Raw genomic sequence first — 7,787 nt, 5'->3', positions numbered from 1 at the left:
CATAGGCGACATTATACTCTACAACTTTTGTTTAGACTCTGTTGCCTAATTTTGAATTTATTTTTAACAGACCGGGACAGAAAAATCTGTTAAAATTTCATAACTTCTTTATCCGACGTCTGTTTTCGTCTGTTTTTTTACTGTTGTATTACTATTGACGAGACCTCCGTTTCTCGTTTAGGTTGTGTCGGCTAAAAATCACTCGATCTTTATTTCGAGTTTTTACTTGTATATTGTTATACTGAAACTTAGAAAAATCATAACTTCTTCATACGAAGTCGGATTTGGATGTTATTTTTATGAAAATTCCTGGTTTAACGAATACTACAACTTTCATTTAGATCGCTAAAGCTAAAAAGTAGTTTACGCTAAATAGTGTTTTGCCGGTTTTGTCGCGGATCTTCGATTGGTCATAACTTCTTCGTTATAACTCGGATTTCGATGAGGTTTTTGCCTAAATGTTTCTAACGAGATAATCTACAACTTTCAATATCATTATTTTTATTTATTTCCAACTTTATATTTTCGTTAATTTCAATAGTGGACTTTTGATTAGAATCTCATATGACTTCCAATACGTTTAGAGTGATTCTAAACATAGTTTTACTTCAAATCTCGTAAAAACTATATTGTTAGAACTCAACACTCAAAACATATATAATTATTCATTTTAAGCTAATAAGCTTTACAAAACACGATAATCGAACAAGGTTATTAATGTGTACGTTACAATTATAAAAAAACATAACATTTTAAAAAATGATGTTACAAAATGATTATGTGTTAAAGATACATCATCTTTTTTAAATATTAAATTCTCAAAATCCAATCTTTATTTTAAAAAATGATTCAGATTAGTTCTAGATACCATGAATCATGATAATTGATTAGCTCATGATAATGGTGAATCTTTTTTTTATTGTATTATGGTATTATAATGTTGAGATGTGGCATGCTCTTATTAATATTTTCGCAGACCCAAACCATTGCCATGGCAGCGTGATTCGCTAGAAGAGAGCCTAAGAGCAGCAAGTCTACCAAGAATGGATAATACTACAAAATTATGTCTCCAATTTAGAAATTGGAGTGACTAATGAACTGTTTTCTGTGATTGGAGAGCTGCACAGATATGTAATTCATTATGACAAAAGTGGTCATCCAAATGTAAGTGTAACTAAAGAGTCTCAAATTCTTTGATAAAAAAGACATTTTTTAATTCTTTTTGTTCTTTTATTTAGGGAACAGATGAAGTGATGTTTGCTAGAAGAAGTAATGCATTTCAAGCGTTTAAACATTACAACAATGTACAATTAGATGAGAAGCCTATGAAGATTGAGATTGTAGGGTCAAAGTCAGATGTTCCTCTTTCACCTCGCGTCAATCTAGTTAGAAGAGTAAATGGACAGAGGACCGTTGTCATGATGTATGTTTCCTTTTTCATACTTTCTTATATGAAATAACTTTTTTCCCTTTGCTTTCTTTATTGAAGTCCAGTTTTTATAAAATTCCTAACTTCTTACAAATCTAAACATGTAATGGTTAAGGGATACTCATCAAAATCTTGAATATTTTTTTCCAGGTGTTATCCAATTTAAGCAAATCATAGGAAATTGAAAGGCATCTATTCTTTTATTAGTGCCCAGGTCTTTCATTTAATACATGTTTTGTTCTTTTTTAATTTCATATTTTCTAGTCAAAAGTATAGATCCTATATTCTAACTGTGGGTTTTGATATGAAATTGTAGTGAATGTATAGACCTTTTTGACGCTCCTGAATATGAGGCATTTGACATCTTTGTAAATAAGGTTCTATGTGCTAGAAAATCTAAGAAATTCAAATATGAAGAACTAAATATGTCATGCATTTGGTTCGCAAGATATGGAATGGAATTCAATTCCATTCCTTTGTTGTTTTCTATTGGTTTGGAAATATATCAAATTAATTGGATTGAAAATTATATTAAATGAACAAAATACTCTTTATTGATTTTTTATGTAGGGTGTCCTTATTCATCTATAAAGGCAGCCCCTCATAGCTTTACATCCGGTTCTTCAACAGGAACTGCACATGTAACGTCTCAAGGTTTGTCACACCCCCGAACCAGATGGCGGAAACGTCCGAGGGCTCGCGTGACTTAAATTGAAATATCATCACAATGAGTATATATGAAACATAACACATTCATCACCAAACATTATATAGTACAACTGGCATTGTTTACATCAAGTACATGGTTTACATTACATGATCCCAAAATATAAAGTGTTTGATGATTGGCAACTACAAAAGAAACTTTCAACACACTGGATGCTTCCTCGTTCTAACGATTTCCTGAGAATACAAGTTATTTTGAAAATGGTCAACATATATAATGTTGGTGAGTTCATAAGTATGTTTGATGTAAAATAGTTTATGTCGTTTGTAAAACCCAGAAAATCCGATATTTTCTGTAATAAGACTTTTCATGAAAATGTTGTGATGATCCTGTAAGTAATGCATGAATGATTTCAAAACGTGTATAAATGAGAAGTTTTGCACTATAGTTATTGAAAGTACAAGTGAATAAGATTGGTTTCCCCGGAAAACCCGATGTTTTCCGATAAAATATTATGATTGTTTTGTATTATTGTATCGTCACAACGAATGAATACGATTTCCCATGATTACTTAGATGGAATTGGATCTCTTTGTGAGTCATTATAACCATGCATGATAATGACTAGCTCGTCTGTCTTGGCATTCTAATGAACACTGGAATTGATCTTAAGATTTTGTCAGCCGAGGCTGGCCGAGTCTAACTGTAGCGAACAGCTTAAGCGTGGGGGAGTTACCCCAGTATAGATCTATACACAAACTCTTCGGTCTCCCTCCAGGAGACTTTGATTATAACTACATACTACGACCGACACTTATTGGTGTCGCCCTTTATTACTCACTTCTTCCAAATGAATTTGATTAACCTTGATTAACGACCTGATTTTTGTTTACTTGAATAGAAGGTAAGTCGAACAGACGAGGAGAAGAGGACTACTAGGCCCTACTAATTACATATGTTATTTAAGGTTGTTGAGTGTACGAAAGATGCGCTGGCCCATTTCACATAAGATTTATTTGGACCTTATTAGAAACGCTAATGGGCCACTGAGGCTCAATAGCATGTGAAAACCATTAATGGTCCCTTAAGCATGTAATTGGGTCACATGAGGCCCAATAACATGTATTATTTATGTTAGGCCCAAAAGTCATGTCACTAGGTCACGAAGGCCCAATAAGCATGATTAGAATCTTTCAAGCCCAACAATTAGAATGTTTACTTGTTTTGTATAGTATTAGTGTTGCGAAATTGTTTAATCGATATGTCATAATAATCACCAAATTGTTTTATAACGATTCATAGATTTATAAAAAAAAATAGATATTTTTCTATTTAACCCATAAGTTATAAAGTTTTATATATCTTGACCCAATTATTTCATTTTTAACATAATTGACTAAAAATATTATTTTGACCAATTCATCCCCTTAGTTTGGTAAAGTTTGCAATTTTTAGCCCTTTTTATGAAAAATGACATATTAGGTCCTTAAACCATTTTTCTTGAAATTTTTGACCTAAACACTTAGTTAAATGATGTTTTAAGCCCACAATTTTATTTAGGACAGTTTCAGCCCCTTAGTTAAAATATTTGCATTTAAATCCACACTTTTCGCTATTTTTACAATTTTTACCCAAAATCCAAAATCTTTGCATTTTTAGTCCCTTTTGATAAACAAGGCCATTTTAACCCCTGAAATGGGTTTATTTATGTTTATAGCCCCTGTTTGGAGAAAACTTTCCATTTCAGCCCCCTTAAATTTGGTTTTTCTCATTTTTGCGCCTAAATAGCCGAAAAGCCCAAATTTTCGTCCATTAAACTAAAATTTACATTTTAGTCCTTTAGAAAGCCTAATATTTAGAAAAACTCTTATTTTAGCTGTTTTGACCTTTTGATACTTGTAGAAACCGTGAATGTCATCTTTTTCCCCAACTTTTGTTTATTTATCAAAAATGGACCAATAACAAATTTTATGTTGTAATGTGTTTATTATAAAGCTTGTATGGTAGTTTATCTTGACATGTTAAGTGAAATATAACCTAAATCACATATTTTTCATTCTTGAACTATAGATCTAGAAATATGTTTCATTTTTAGCACAAATTTACCACATAAACACAAGAAATCACACATAACATACAAATACACATAGATCTTCACAATTTTACTTGTATTCTCCCCCATAAATCATATGAAAACCGAAAATAGAGGGGTATGAACTCACCTTGAGTTCGTGGATTCGGTTTTGGAAGAAGATGTGGAAAGATGAAGTGATTTTTCGGCCCTATCAACCCCCTTGAGTAGATCTCGAACTCAAGAAGATTTCTAGGAGTATAATTAAGAATTTAAGGGTGTGAGAAGAGTGATTAAGTTGTAAAAAGCAAGTATGTTGTCAAGATCTTACCATAAGTATGTATCTTGGATGAAAACATTCTTGAATACCCTTAATCTCGAAAAATTTGAAGGAGGAATGAAGGTGTTCTTGAGAGGATTTGGAAGTGAATTAAGTGTGTGTGCGTGTGTGTGTGTGTGTTTGGTGATCCTCGGCCGAGAGTAGAAGAAGAGAGGGGAGAGAGTGAGATGAGTTGACATGCATAGAGATATGAGAATGGTGCATAGATATCCTATGTACATTTATGAGGTGGCACCACAAATGTCAACCCTCATTTCATCCTTTATTTTATTTTATTTTTTTGTTTTACTTGGGCCGAAATGGCCTAAGGACGGAGGAAGGAATCACTTTGGACCATTCTTTCCTTGGCTCGAGTTCATGAGGCCCATAAGGAAAACTTACGGCCCATTGGATCCTTAGGATAGCTCACGGCCCAATCTTTGTATAAGAGAATGGATTTGAGTCCATTAAAGCTAATTGGATTTGTTATGGCCCAATAAGGCCTATTAAAGATAAACTAGTCCATTTTAGGCTTATAAGGCCCAAAAAGGTTAAGTCTCATGAGAGTGGGTCCAATGAGAGCCCATTTAAGAGTTCTAAGCCTAAAATAGTCAAATTGGAAGCTTATTGGCCCATTAGGCCCAATAAGGAAATCCTAGTCCATATAGGACTTAAATTGGGATTTCCAAGGTTTTTCAACTTTACCTGATGAATCTAGGTTTGAATGTGTTTCCATAGATTGAACGTCAAGCATAACATGAATTAGGGTTACGAGTTTACAGTAGATAATGTTTACAAGAGTACATAATTTCCTAGCTAAAATGCTAGTTGTGACAAGGTTTGTATATAAAATTTATGTAACAAAGTTTCACTTTTTTCTTAAATTGTGAAACAAAGTTTAAAACTTTTACCTAATTTATGCAACAAAAAGTGGATCCTTTTTCCTAAATTATGGACTAAATATTACTAGTGAAATATTTCATAATTTAAGGAAAAAAAATGAAACAATGTTGCATAGATTTGTATTTAATCCTATATAGAAGTAATTAGTGTTGGATTAGTGTCTAAGTCCATAACTATTTTGGTATGTACTTGACCCGATGGTGCATGGTCCTTTTGGGTTGCCTTCACCAAAGCAACTTGATTGGAGAAATAAATAAAGAGAGAGAGGTTATTATGATTTATTAATATGTTATAAGGATAATATATTAAAGGAGAAATCATATTTGTTTAATTAATATTGGTCAATAATTAATTAAGAATTAATTTTGTGATCAAGTGTAATTAATTAAACTAGAGGGGCTGAATTGTAATTATGTGATAGTTACAAAATAAGGTAAGGATTATCTTATATATATGGTGAACGAATTTGAGGTGTAAATCCCTTAGAATTTGACTAGGATAAGGATTTCTAGGACTTATCTTATGGTTGCTCGGTGGACAAGCAACTAGATAAGGATAAGGACTAAAACCCTAATCTTTACACCTATATAAACCCCCTAAGGCTTGTGAATTAGGCCAACCCTTCCCAAGAAGTCCTAAGGACGAATTCTAACCTCTCTCCTCTCTCTTTATACCTTCTCCACTTGCTTATGGTGTTTGTAAGCCATTAGAGGAGTGACACTTGTGACTCTCAGCTTTCCAAGGTCAATTCAAGGAGGAATTGGATTGTTATTGCTATATAACAATCAAGGTATGTTCTTAAACCTAAATATATGTTAATATTGATTTCCATATGCTAGAATTAGGGTTTATAGTCTTGGATTCAAAGCATGTACAATAGAGAAACCTAGATCCAAGCATTAGGGTTTGTATAAGCACATAGGATGTCTTATGACCAAAACCCATCAGTGGTATCAGAGCTTTGATTGGTTTCTATTGTATTGATGCTTGTTGTAACTGAAAAATTCGATTTTTGCATTCTGGAGGCTGGACTCGCCGAGTCCATGGCTGAACTCGCCGAGTCCAAGGCTGACTCGACGAGTCAACTCGTCAGAAGGAGGGTACTTCGGGATTTCTTGCTGTTTTTGCTTATAGATAGTTACCTTATCATGTTAGATCATTATTAATCCGATTATATGATATATTTGACTATAATTTTGATCTAATTGAAGATATTTATCAATTAATAAGATAATTGTTTCCTTATAAGATAATTGATTAATTATTTTGAGTAAATTGATAAATTGTTTTGCAAGAAATCATTAAATAAATCAAATATGGATAATTATGTGATTAAATGTTAATTTGAATTATTTGTTATTTGATCCTTGTTGTTATGAAAAGTTTCATGTTTTGCCCTTTAGGTTTTATAGTTTAAATTTGAACCCAAAAGTTTTGTAGTTTTGAAATTTAAATAGTTAAAACCCTAATGTTTTGAAAAAAAGGTTTCAAAACTTGCCCTCAAGTTTTGGAATTTAAATTTTGATTAAATGGTTTAATTTTGATGTATATTTAAATTCGAAAACCTAATGTGTTGAAATGTTTCAAAACTTGCCCTCAAGTTTTGGAATTTAAAAGTTGATTAAAAGTTTAATTAGGAATGTTAAATTCTAAAACCCTTGCATAGTTTTGAAAAGGTTCAAATCACACCCTTATGGTTTTATTAATTAATTAAGGTGTATAATTAAAAGAAGTTTAATAAATCCATAAAAGTTTAGGTCTACAATTTAATTGAATTAAAAGTATAATTGTTAAATTAGACCACCTAGTATTTTGAAAGTATAAAATACACCATATACTATATATAACATTAAAGGTCTAACATTATATATATGTATGAGTAAAAATCAGTCTTACCGTTAGTAGGCCTCATTCACGAAGCTGGTCTATAAGGGGTGTTTAAGGAAATTGCCTATAAAATGGCGATTGAATGGGTATCCACTCTTACCCACCGCACTCTTGACTAGTGGAGGGTCGTTAGCCGAACGGGTAGGATAGGACGAAACCTTCCTTTATAAGTATAATGAATTATAAAAGTAACTAAATGTTTTCAAAATTCCCAATCTTAGTTACTTAGGCAAAAGTGAATTGATGCAATTCCATGAAATTACACTTTGTGCCCTTGCGAAGACGTTAGTGGAGCGTGTGTGGTTTACCGGCACACTAAATGGGTCTAAGCAAAGGTAGCAAAGGGTGACTCAATGTTTGTCATAGTTCAGTGGAGCGTGTGTGGTTTACCGGCACATCGAATAGGCGACTGTAACATGTGAGGGCACCATGTAAGTTTGCATGGTTATTCACACCCGCTTTGTGATCCTCGGCATCCTAGTCACAAACAAGAGGGGCATATCGAGATTTA

Source organism: Lactuca serriola, chromosome 3, assembly GCF_051521515.1.
Source record: "Lactuca serriola cultivar US96UC23 chromosome 3, Lser_US96UC23_V15, whole genome shotgun sequence".
Classification (NCBI taxonomy): domain Eukaryota; kingdom Viridiplantae; phylum Streptophyta; class Magnoliopsida; order Asterales; family Asteraceae; genus Lactuca; species Lactuca serriola.
The sequence above is the reverse complement of the archived record's forward strand: the minus strand, read 5'-3'. Positions refer to the sequence as shown.